The sequence below is a fragment of the Suricata suricatta genome, chromosome 15 (genome assembly GCF_006229205.1).
Source record: "Suricata suricatta isolate VVHF042 chromosome 15, meerkat_22Aug2017_6uvM2_HiC, whole genome shotgun sequence".
NCBI lineage: Eukaryota > Metazoa > Chordata > Mammalia > Carnivora > Herpestidae > Suricata > Suricata suricatta.
This window is the reverse complement of record NC_043714.1, coordinates 20,672,167-20,685,836: the sequence shown is the minus strand read 5'-3', so window position 1 is coordinate 20,685,836 and position 13,670 is coordinate 20,672,167.

The window sequence follows — 13,670 nt, the reverse complement described above, 5'->3', positions numbered from 1 at the left end:
CAGCCAGACATAGGAGCTACTGGTTGATTACAGTGAGTCCAAGAAAATACAACCATTATCTCAGGAGAATAAGAGGCATATTTGCATTTGATTTTTAACCCAAACCAGGCATGAACCTGGGAGGATACTATCCTAATTCAAGAAAGGCTTAAATTTAGCATGTATAATTTTATGGGCTGAGCTTAAGAGGGGGAAAAAAAGCAGCAGGCCCCGTGGTTGCTGGCAGGATTTTCTTAGCTCATTTATATAAAGTGCTTAAACAGAGCTGGGGACATAGTAAATGCTCAATAAATGTTGGGAACTATTTTTAGTATTGAATAGAAATCGCATTGATTAAAGAAAATTATAAGCAATCATTAATTTGGGGAGTGATCAGCTCTTCATGTGAGCAAAATGCCAGGAAGTATAAATATCAAAATAAATTAAAACTTCACTGGTATGTTAATTTCTTACATTTTTCCCACCAAATCATATTGGCTAGACCTCTTCTTATTCTCACCTTGCTTTGTCTTCTTTAACCCTGGTATCGATCCCTTTCTTTCTGAAAAATAAATACTGAAAATGATCTGGAAAGGGTATATGTTCTCCTTCCAAGAAACTGGAGGTGGACAAATCCTTTAGATCATCTCATCTATCCTGGGGACACACACTGGCAGAGCATAGTGTGACACACATGGATTAAACACACGTCTCTATAATAAAATTTCGCAAACGTTCCCTGCCTTGTACTTCATTATCTTACAGAACGTATCTGAAACAGTCATGATTGTTTGAAAGCAGAAGATGTTTGGTTTTAGTGGTTTCATTTCCCCAGCTGAGTTTCAAGGGGGTTCTTGGTCTTTCTTCTCCAAAAGCTTTCTGCAACGTGCAGGCATTTTCCCTGTCCGTAGCTGGGACTGGGCGATACCTCTCAGCAGGTACAAAAGGACTAAGTAACTTTTAGGAATGTCAGTCCTTTGCTGGGTTCTTAATGCAAGACCACTTTGTGACCCTGCTCAATTATTTTAACTCTTTCTTCTCCCTAAGGTGTCCCTTAACCAAAGCACAAGCCACTATTAAAACATGCTTATAAATCATGGTTATTTGCCCACTGACCTTTCTAATACACCAAAAAAAGAAGCCGTGAGCTCTGAGGGCTCAGACCTAACTTAGACAGTGTCTCTGCTGTTGATGAATCTTTATGGAAGCCTTATCTTACATTTGTAACAGCAAAGCTTGGGCTCTGTTTTACTGAAGCTGTTTATATATCTAATCAGAGTAGATCAGGAAATGTGGTTGACAGCATAGGGCTGCCTGAGAAACATAATATTTGCTGGCCAGCTTGAAGGCGACCTCTCAGAGTAGAGGCATGATCAATGAAGTGCGCCTGAGGCCCTGTTTAGATTAAGGGAAATAGCACATTGGTGGCCACATTCATCCCAAGCAAATGGTTTTCCCTCATGCAGGCTGCAGTGAAAAGCTTTCCAATAAACTGATAACAGGATTAAACACAAGCAGCCCCTCATGTGGCTGCTGGCCACAGGCAGGGAGAAATGTGGCTCTCTGGTTGGAAGAGGAGGAGGAGGATGGCCCTTTAAGAACGGGCAGCCCACAGTCTACCCTGCCACCAACTAGCTACATGGCCTACGGGAAATTAATATCTATCTCTGGGACTTGCTTTCATCATCTGTAAAAGAGAGATGCATTAGTAAGTGTTCTCCAGGATTAAAATGAGACGGGGAGGGAGAGGAAGGGGAAAGGAGCAGAGGGGGGATGGGGAGAAGGAAGGAAGGGGGGAGGGAGGGAGGGAACAATGTGTTTTAAGGAATTGGTACACAGGATTGTGAGGGCTGACAAGAAAATCTGTAATTGGAGCTCCAGGGAAGAGCTGATGCCCCTTTGGGTCCAAAGTGGTCTGGAGCCCAAACTCCATCTTCCTCGGGGGAATTCAGTCTTTCTTCTCAAGGTCTTCAACTCTCTGGATGGACTCAACCCTTATAGAAGGTACTCTGCTTCACTCAAAGTCTGCTGATTAAAATGTTGATCTCATCTAAAACATGCCTTCTGAACCACAACTCGGTTGCTGTTTGGCCACAAACTTGGACCCATGGGTCCACAATGTCGCCAAGTTGACACATAAAATTAACCATCACAGGGCATCATGGTCACATTTCGCTCAGATAGGTCTAAGGAAAATTAAGTGCTAATGCCAATAAGACACTTGGTGTAGGCCTCAATAACTGACTCTTTGTGTCCCAAGACTTGGGGCCGATTGACTAACAATCAAAGGTTGAATTTTAAAACGTTAGAAAACCTGAGTTAGCACTGGGCGGGATGCAGCATCACCATCTGACAGCATCTGCCTCACATTCCACCTCTGCCACACCAAGGAGTCTCTGGCGTCGCTTCAGCAAGTGTCCCTCGAGAGCGAAGGATGACTCATCTGCTGTAAAGGCAAGTTTATCGGCTGCGAGACATTTTAAAGACTTACCTTCTGTTGTTGAAAACCAATAAAGAACCTTTGTGGGCACAGCCAACTGCTCGTGGATGTTTTCCTACCATGTGGCCCCAGCTCTTTGGAACACGGAATAGCACATTAAGGGCTCATTTAACTTACAAAGTGCTTACCCCAGAGTTGGAAAAGGGTGCTGAGGAATGTGGGCTCCACGTAGGTCTTGTTCTCCGTGGTATGAAATATGGCTGCAAAGAAAACTTCAGTGTTTCCATTGCAAGGTCCTTTCGTGAGGGGGGAAAACTGGGCAGTTACTGGAAAAATGCTACCTTTCTAAGATTTATTAGGAGTCATAGAGGGCTCAGCAAACTCGGAAGGTACCTTTGTATCCTACAGCACTCAAGACTGATTTAATTTCATGTCAGTCCTGGAACTGCAACCACAATATGAACTGCAACTTTATAAATGGCTCCTTGGAGCAGCTGCCCTTGCAGGTGGGGAGGCAAGAGGGTGGAAAAGGAGAGGAAGCCGGACGACTGAGAATCGGCACATGAACGAGCAGATAGACTCCCCCAAACTCCACGGTTCTCATCCGTCCCCCATCTTACCCCAAAGCCCCTTCTTTCCCTTCTGTTTGTCTCCTGCTGAAAATATTTTTTTTCAGAAGGATGTCAGATGAGATGTGAGTGAGAAACTGAATTATGCTATCATAGTACGTAAGGTTTTTAGATTTCCAAAGACTATTTCGTCAAAATCCTGCTTCTGAGAAACACAGAATTAAACAGAGTAAGGCCTCATATACGTCTCCTCTCACAATAGCGTCCCTGATGAGAATGTTAAAACAAACTGATATTACCAAGAAAACAAAGTGAAGACTCAGAAGCACTGACTTCTTACAGGAGCTAGAAAATGTGGTTTGGTTTCACAGCATCAATTAGGCCGTGTCTTGAAATGAGCATGTAACAGACAGCATGACTGGAAGGAAACCACACACCCAGGATCAGGGCAAATCTTCCAGCCCTGTTAGTTCCGTCACAGTGGAGCATTGTCTTTGCAGGTGGTGGTGGCCGGTTCTCTTTGATGGCTTGGAATTATTCTGGACCAAGCATTTGTGGACGGCGTGGGGACAGCCTTGGTGACAGGATGGTCACAGTAGCTTGAGAGAGGTATTCCATGTCTGGGAAAGCATACTTGTGGTTAAATCTAAAAAAAAAAAAATCTTTTAGAAGAAATGTAACCTAAAAATAAAGTTAAAAAGCACAATATAAGGGGCGCCTGGGTGGCTCAGTTAAGAGTCTGACCTTGGCTCAGATTATGATCTCGTGGTCCAGGGATTTGAGCCCAGCATCAGATCAGGCTCTGTGCTGACAGCTCAGAGCTCAGAGCCTGCTTTGGATTCTGTCTCCCTCTCTCTCTGCTTCTCCCCTATTCATACTCTGCCTCTCTCTCCCCAAATAAACATAATTTTTTTAATGCACAAACAATGAAATATATTAGTACTGGTTGCCGCTCTAATTTTCAGGTTTGGAGTACATTCTCTTATCCCATTCACTGTACCCACTATAATTCATCAGCTAACACAGATCCACCGTCTGATGGTCTTCATGTTTTATAAAGAAATGTGTTCTGCATGCTACTCACATTGCAGATATTTAGGCAGATTTCTAGAAAGAAATTAAATGCTTATGTTTGCTCTAGCCAAAACTGGTCTCTACATAGCTTTGCACTGGGTATTTTAACAATTAGAGAACAAAAAGAATCACAACTATACACTTACAAATCTCAGGACTTACCAACATCTACCACCCTTATGAAAATTGCACACTGATCTATAGCATAACACACACATGCACATGCACAGACAGCTCCCTAGCAGCCCAGGTTCAGGTTAATCTGTTACACTATTCATGTGTTGTGTGCTCACTGCTTTTTTTTTTTAATTTCTTAATGATTATTTATTTTTGAGACAGACAGAGTAGAAGCAGGGACGGGGCAGAGAGAAAGGGAGATACACAGTCTGAAGCAGGCTCTAGGCTCTGAGCTGTCAGCACAGAGCCCAGCTGTGAGTCTTGAACCCTCGGACCATGAGATCACGAACTGAGCCAAAGTTGGATGCTTAACTGACCGAGCCACCCAGGCACCCCCCTGCTCCTCCCTTTAATAAAGGGATTTCCTTGTTTGGCACCTCGCCTCTCAAATCAAACTAGAAGAGCCACAATAAGTGTATTTCTTGCCCCACACTTCGAAGCAGAAGTGTGGGTGATAGTCTGGGTCCACTGTCATCCACCTGATCTGCATGTCCAGCCCCTCACTCAGCATCTAGCATCACCCAGCTACACCACAATTTTAACAGGTGGGATTCAACCTCACAGACATACGTCTCATGCCTGAGTCTCTTCAAGACTGAGAGGGAGGATATCTAGGGAGTGTATTCCTTCACTGAAGGGACACTGTGTGTAACTGTGGTAGGAGGGATTAAAAACATGTATCTGGTTCCAAGACATTTCTATCACTTCGGGCGGCACACCACTGTGAATGCACTAAATGCCACGAAATTTTTTTACTCTCAAGTGGTTATTTTAAGGGCACCTGGGTGGCTCAGTTGGTTGAGCATCTGACTTTGGCTCAGGTCATGATCTCGAGGTTCAGTTGGTAAGTTCGAGTGTTGTGTTGGGCTCTCTGCTATCAATGCAGAGCCTGCTTCAGATGCTCTGTTCCCTCCTTCTCTGCACCTCCCCTGCTCTCTTAAAAATAAAAATTTTAAAAGGTGGCTACTTTTAAGTTATGTTAATTTCACCTCAATAAATTATTTTTTTAAAATGTATTTATCCATGCAGCAGTCACCTAAATGATCCACGCTCCCATCTCCCCTCCTCTTTCTTTCGTTTGCCTTTTAAGCCTCCTAGTATCAATCACACTAACCAGACCTGGTCCTGGCCCACTGTGGGAGAGGTGAAGTGTGGCTGATGGCCTCCACGGCCCCTGCTGGCCCTCTCATCTGCTCCATCAGTGTCCCCAGGCCCCCATGTCTTCTTGCTACACGGTACTTCCGAACCCTGAGAAATGAACCTGAATGAACGTATTTGGAGGTAGTGGATTGATGGTTTGCTCCCAAATATTGGGGTTTTGTTCGGCCAGTTATTCACCAAACATATTTTGAGCGTCTCTGTACGTCAGGTGTGTTGTGTGCTGGATACAGTGACACGCCGTGCAGTGGTGTTGGTGACCCGGACAGGGCTAGAAGTGATCCCTGGTCTCAGGTAGCTCGCTCTAGTGGGGGAGGGTGTAGTCAGAAATCTGCATACCGAACAGGACATGTGCTGTGAGACCTTGCTTCCCAGAGATGGTGGCACTTGAGATGAATACTGACCGGTAAGTGGTTCTTTCCTGGGCGGCAGGAGAGGTACGACCAGGCAGAGAAAGTCATGGAGCTGTGAAAGGGCCAGAAGTGTTCCAGGAAGGCGAGAATTTCATGTGCCTGAAGCAAAGACAAGGGATCAGTGATCGAGCAGCTCCAAGCCTAGGAGCAGCCTTCCAGCAGTCTGGGAGTGAAGACGGGATTCTCAGAGGTTCCGGAAAATGGCCAGAGGACAGAGTCTGGGGGGCGTCTGTGATCCACTGGTGGCAGGGGCTGTAAGTGAGAGAGAGGGCGGAAGATACCCAAGCTGCCAGCCCGAGAGGCCAGACAGCAATCCCACTGCTGAACAAAGTGGCCACTTCAAGTAATGGGGAAGGCCTGTAGTGGCAGATACCACGTGCTGTGGCAGCTTGACTGAGAGGCAGATGGGGGGCAGGAAGTTCTCCCTGAAACCCTTTCAAAGTCTCCTTTTGGATTAATGACAATGGTGCGGATTCAAGAAGATGGTCCAACAATAAGGAAAAGGAGGACTTATGTCAAACTCCACAAGCTGAGTTAATTTTGAAGGAGAATTTTAACAACAGTCACATTTTTCCACACTCAGTTATATAATATTTATTTCAATCCCAAAATAAGCTTCAGTCTTTGACTGAAAGTTAGTTCATCTTCAAGTATACTTTAAATTATGCATTTTCATTTTAGTCTGATGAACAATTATTTTATTTGACAAGGACCTAAGGAAAAGCAATCTGGTCAAAGTCAAAATAGCACAGAACATTCATTGAAGAAATCCTTTATAGGAGCTGCTATAATTTTTTCTGGAATATTTTTATGAGATCTAATGGGTCAAATACACAATAAGTTACTTCTTTCATTGTGAAATTCTATTTAGATCGAGCTACACTCATTGTGTGCGTGTGGCTGTGAAGACACCCAGCCACCCCCACAGCTGACACCTAATACGTCACCAGCATCATAGACCTTATGGTCACTAATATACAAGGCAGGATGGCAGATATCCTAAAAAGTGACCGTCATTGCTTTTCTCTTTTATCCTATCTTAATAACCTTTCTATTGTAAGCATCTCATTTTAAAAGTGGGAGAAAAGTTAATAGTACTACATAAAAACCATAGATGAACCAAAACTAAGTGAGTATTGATAGAAACTAATTTTTAAAAAATTTCTTAATGTTTTATTTATTTTTGATACAGAGAGAGACAGAGTATGAGAGGGGGAGGGCAGAGAGAGAAGAAGACACAGAACCGGAAGGAGGCTACAGGCTCTGAGCTGTTAGCACAGAGCCTGACGCAGGGCTCGAACCCATGAACGTGAGATCTGACCTGAGCCGAAGTCGGAGGCTTAGCCAACTGAGCCACCCAGGCGCCCCTGATATAAACTAATTTAAATGCATGTATTTGTGTGAACTATACACAAGTAATCCCATCAAAAGGGTAATATAATATCTGGGGAAAATCCTAGTTGTGAAGATAACCAAATAAGAACTTTTACATACTTTGGCATTTAAAAAATCAACCTGAGGGGTGCCTGGGTGGCTCAGTGGGTTAAGCATCAGACTTTGGCTCAGGTCATGATCTCACAGTTCGTGGGTTCGAGCCCCATGTTGAACCCTGTGCTGACAGCTAGCTCAGAGCCTGGAGTCTGCTTTGGATTCTGTGTCTCCTTCTTTCTCTCTGACCCTCCCTTGCTTTGCACTGTGTCTCAAAAATAAATAAAAACATTAAAAAAATCAACCTGAGTACTATAAAAACTAGTAAGTCCCTTAAACGAATGAGATAATGAAATATCTCCTGTGAAATAAATGGTAAATTTAAAGCATTTAATCATACTACATGTAGTCATTAATGAAATGAACATTACTAAGGTAGTTCCTAAATATCAACATTTAATTATAAACTGCTAAGGTAAAGTCAGAATATTTGGACCCTGGTAAAGGATTTGAAATTTTGTCTCCAATTTCCAATTATACACTGCCCTTACGCATAATATATTGAAAGGGAAAGAATAACACTAGCAAAATTCCAACCTAACACAATGTGGAAGGTTGGAAACTAAGCTTTGATTTTTAGAAAGTCAATACATCTACATGAACATTCAATTTCATTACTAAAAGCTTTACTTGTAACTGACAAGGAAGTAGTGAGTGTAGAATGCAAATAAAAACATTTCATCCCATCAGAAATTTTGAAATTTTACTCATGAAACTTAGGGAAAAAGTAGTCAAAAATAAATAATTCCAGAAAAATATATTTGGAAGTTATTTACAGCCTTTCAAAGGCTTCAAAGAGGTTTCGTGTGTGTTGGTAACAGTTTCTCTAATGCTTTAACACATTTCCTGGATTTACTTAACAATTTCCAGTAATGGACTTTTATAAAAATGTTATTAAAGATTTTAAGGTTAACCTTGAAAATCTGTTAATGTAGTCATAAAAAATAAAAACTTCTTATCCTAATTTTGTAAATGTCATAACAAATCACTAATCAAATATTTTAAGGTATTTCTTTTTCTATAGTTAAGACCTAATTGTGTAGTTTATTGTATAAAAAGTTGGAAACTTCTATCAGGTGCTATTCACTGGTAGGTACAAATGATAAATAAGGTTTTATTGTTACAGTAATGCATGCATTACTTGTGTGTAGGTAAACTTCCAAAATTCTGTGAACATTTATTGAGATTTTTCTAACATGTCTGAGGTAGAGGGAAGGAAAAACTACTTAAAAAAAAAAGTAGTCTCCATGCCCAATGGAGATCCAGAGTCTTATGCTCTACTGACTGAGACAGTCAGGTAACCTGGAAAAACTTTTTTTTTTTTTTTAAACTGGAAAAAAGCTTCTTTTATATTCCAGACTCTGTGATAGGACTTTATATCTATTTTTGTCATTTTACCCTAAAGCTAGGAGGCCCTTCAACATCACAGCTGGTATGTGAAGAATTTTTAAAAATAAGGTATGCTGTAGGAGGGGAAGGGGGAAAGAGAGTTGGGGAGAGAGAGGAACACAAACCATGATAGACTATTGAATACTGAAAACGATCCGAGGGCTGAAGGGGGAGGGGGATGGGGGAAGGGGGTCATGGTCATGGAGGCGGGGCACTTGTGGGGAGAAGCACTGGGTGTTATATGGAAACCAATTTGACAATAAACTAAAAAAAAAAAAGAAAAGAAAATATTAAAAAAGGGGTTAAAAATAAAAAAATAGGGTGTGCTAAACACAGAAAAATTAATGCAATTTTTTTAGACTCTTCTAAAAAAATGAAGAGCAAAGAATATTTCCAAAGTCATTTTATATCAAGAAGCATGTTTGCTAGTTCACAGGAATATTAACTCTTGTGAAAGTGAGGACATTAACTGTGGAGACTGTACTGAATTTACGGAAGCACTGAATTCTGTAGAGCACAGAGCGCTCATACAACCAAAGACAACGAGAAACTCAAGGGACAAACTTTGCTACCCCGGGATGTATATGAGACAGTTCTGTACAGTTGTCTTCCAGAAGAGCAAGAGGATACTTACTGGGCCTGAGGGTCAACCTCGGGAAGGACCAGAGGAGAAGGCTGTGAATTAGACAGTGGTCTCAAAGGTTATCTTGTCGAAAATGGCCCAGAGGCTCAAGGGGCTGAGAGGACGCATTGGAGCAGTAGGAGATGTGGCAGCAGGGAGGGAGGTTGACGTAGCAGATGGATATTTCTAGAATTTGTTTTTTATCTTCTCAGTTCCTAGCACCATTCCCCGGTTCAGCTTATCAATTCCCAGGTTAACGCAATCTTCCTGCCTGGTCATCTACCCACTTCACACCATCTCCCACATCTTGGCTAGACCATCTTTACAACAGCTCTGGTCACAGAACTCCGTTGCTGAAAACCATTCAGTGGCTTACCACTACCCCCGACTCCATTACAGAGAGAATTTAGCTTGATTCCAGAAACTTTAAAGTTTGGCATTAGCCTATCTTTCCAGCCATAGTTCTTTATTTTTCTGTTTTTCATTAATACTTAAATTTTTATTTGAAGTGGCATTTTCCATGTCTTTGAGAATGAAATCGTTCTACAAGGTTTGTCACAAAAACACGGATCCTTGGTTCCAGGTATGGGCTTCTTTGATTTTAGTGCTTATTCCCTCATAGCGATTGGACCAACTTATAGTCTCATAGTTCTCATTTCCCACTTCTTCACCAACACTTAGTATTATCAGGGTATCTGCCCAAATGGGGGTTGTGAAAGTTTACCACATTTACAAGTTCTTTAATACTAGTGAAGGTGAACATATGTTCATGTTATTGGTCCTTAAAATCAGATCCTTTGCCCATTTTCTAAGTGGGTTGTAGGGACTTTTAAGATACATTCCCTCTTCGGCTCAGGTCATAAACTTGCATTTCGTGGGTTTGAGCCCCATGTCAGGCTCTGTGCTGACAGCTCAGAGCCTGGAGCCTGCTTCAGATTCTGTGTCTCCCTCTCTCTGCCCCTCTCCTGGTCACACTCTGTCTCTTTCTCAAAAACAAAGATTAAAAAAAATTAAAAATAAAACACATTCCCTCTATGATTTCCTTTTTATTAAATTACACTGCATATCCTCTCCCAGTCTGTAATTTATCTATGTTTATTATAGTGGATATTTTCATCAGTTTTAGAAAATGATGTCAATTTTATTCATTTTTTTGGTTTTGTTCACTTTATACTGTGTTGAAGAAATCTTTATTTTGATGTCATAAATAATTTTGTATTTTCTTTCAGAAGTCTTAAGGTTTACTCTTCAAGTTCAGTCCCTTAAACCAGTGGGAGTTTATTTACGTAATTTTTTCACATTATAGCCAAATTTTCCCCAAATTTTTAACAAAGTATGCTGTCATTCTTTCTGTTAATGTGTAAGTAGTATCCCAACTAATTGTTACGATGCCAATTTGCCTCAATAGGATTTTCTTAAATGTTTTAAATGTTTTATTTATTTTTTGAGAGAGAGTGTGAGCAGGAGCGGCAGAGAGAGAAGAGGACAGAGGATCCGAAGCCAGCACCTCGCTGACAGGCTGGCTGCTGTAAGCCCTTGGCAGGACTCAAACACATGAACACTGATATCAAGACTGAGGCCAAGGCAGACGCTTACCTGCCCAACAAACAGGGTCACCCAGGCACCCCGTTACCTCATAGAATTTCTAAAGTTAACTCATCCTTACATTCCTGTGATAAACAATAATTGGTTCTAACATTTTTCCAGCACTATTAGTGGACTCAATATGCAAGTATATTTTATATTTTTTATATTCAAAAGTAAAATTTCAACTACAATGTTTTTCATTGACTCTTAAGTTACTTAGAAGTGATTTGAATGGTCCAAAAGTATTTGGAGGCTATGTTTGTTTTTTTTAAATTTATGTTTATTTCTGAGAGAGAGAGAGAAAGAGACAGCAAGTGCACAGGGGAGGGCCACAGAGAGAGGGGGACACAGAATCAGAAGCACAGAGCCTGGTGTGGGGCTGGAACCCACAACCTGTGAGATGGTGACCTGAGCTGAAGTTGGATGCCTAACTGACTGAATCACCCACGCACCCCATTTGAAGGCTATGTTTTGATTAATTACCACCAAAATATAATTGTTCTCTACTCAGAATACAGTCTGTACCAAAATTCCTTGATATTTGCTGAAATTTACAGTGAACTCCAGTAAAAATTTTTGTTAACGTTACACTGGTCCCAACACAACACTCTACTAACAGATCTGTATGGATATGTGCATTGTACACAAATGTATACAGATGTATATGTACATTTTAATGAGCTCTCAAATGTGGGCATCTCTCTTATCCCCAGGCCCTGTAATATCAATTGTTGAAAAACAAATTCCAATAGGATACTACTTTTGTCTAATACTTAGGTCCTGACATGAAGAGTGCAATGCATTAAGAAAATGGCACAACTCAAAGAAAACACAATTACCTATGAAAGACAAAATGGCAGACACAAATACTGCACAAAATCCTGACCACAGACCTAAGGTTTGGCATAGGTCTATTGGAATCGACCTCAGGCTTAGGGATTTTCAACATACCTTGCTGAAAAAAACCATACAACAAGCACGTTCAACAAATATTCTGTTATTTTAACTTCACCAGTTAAAATAACTGTCAAAAGTTATGGCTGAATAATCCTAGTATATAAAAATTCCATTTTAAATAATCTAAATAACATTTTTCCAGTAAGCTCTTTTCTTACTTCCTTTAGGAAAATAAGCCTTTCCTTTAGAAAATGCCTTTGAGTACTTGCTTCAGAAGCATGTATACTAGAAAATGCCTTTGAAGGAACAGACATTAGAAGTCAGTGAAAATGAAACCTAACCTACTAGTGGAGAATACAAGTGGCCAGCAAAGTAATACTTTTCATTCGTTAGAGAGTCAAAAAACAGCAAAGCTCATTAATAGTCAGAATCTGCTGATCTGCTGAGAAATGGGTGTGCTTCCATTGTAGAGAGAGAATATTGAAAATCCTTCAATAAAGAACATTTGCTTCTTTTTAGCTGTTTAGTGTGTACACTTTGTTCATTTTGCCATCTATATTTTGACCTGTCTTTGAGGAGAACTCCCCATTGCATGGAGTCTCAGCAACAGCTCCGAGAACCTGGTCCAGAGGTCAAGGGCATGGCCTTTGATATCAGACCACCCTGAGCTTGATACTGGACTCTGTCATTAACTCTACATCTTAGGAAACTTGCAGGACTTCCCTGAAGCTCAGTTTTATTAGTTATTGATACCTATGCCTACATCTCTGTTGTATCTGCTCCAGTGCAATAGCTACCTGAGTTTAGCTTTAGAGATGAACCAGGGAAAATCAAAGCGAAGAAACGGGCCCAGGTGTGGAGAGCAGAAGGGGACGGATGCGTACGGAGTTCCTATGCTGTGCAGGTACTTCCAGGTAACGCATACACATTGTCTCGTGTGAATTCTCACAACCATTTCCTAACATCATAAGCTCAGTAGGATGCCTGTTTTACAGATGAAGAAACAGAGCTGTTCCCTAGGTCATATATTTAAATGGCAGAACCAAAATTTAAACTGAGATCTGAAACCAGAAGCCATGCTTCTGCTACTTAGCCCTGTTCCTAAGGGCTCTGGAAGCAGTGAGGGGAAGCCATGAAAACACTAGGTAACTAAGGAATGGAGATCTATGGAGGGGGAGGGAGGCTGGAGTCCAACTTATCTTGACGGTTGGACCACTGACCCAACCACCTACTTCACAAAGAACCACACTTCCCGACAGCAGATCCGCGATTCCACCTTCAATGGTTGAATAGTTTCCTAGTGCTCCTGAAGAGAAATATGATCAGTCATAAAAATCCTTTTTAAGAAAATAATGGGATTATCTAAAGCGGTCTCCTTTCTTTTTAATAAAGAATCAGAGGGATAGGTCACTACAAAAAATAGAAAGAAAGATAAAGAAAAATAAAAAAGAAAGGAAAAATGAGAAAAGAAAAAGGAAAAGAAAACTAATCTCAGAAGGAATGGCTGGCCACCAGAATATGTTACTAGTCTGAGGGGCCTCGGTGGCTCAGCAGGCTGAGCATCTAACTCAGGATTTCAGCTCGGGCCATGATCTTATGGCCGTGGGGCTGACACCTTCATCGGGCTCCACACTGGGCTGGGGGTAGAGGCTGCTTGGGATTCTCTCTCTTCCCCCCACCCTCTGCCATTCCCCCACTGTCTGTGTGTTCTCTCTGGAAAAAAAAAATAAAAACTAAAAAATATATGTTACTAGTCTCAAAAATATTTTATTGCCTACATGAAAATTAGTTGTAATCAGACTTGAAACAATTTGCTATATTTGAAAAAGATGAAATGGAAACTATTCACAGTATGAATCTTTTCAATACTTAGAGTC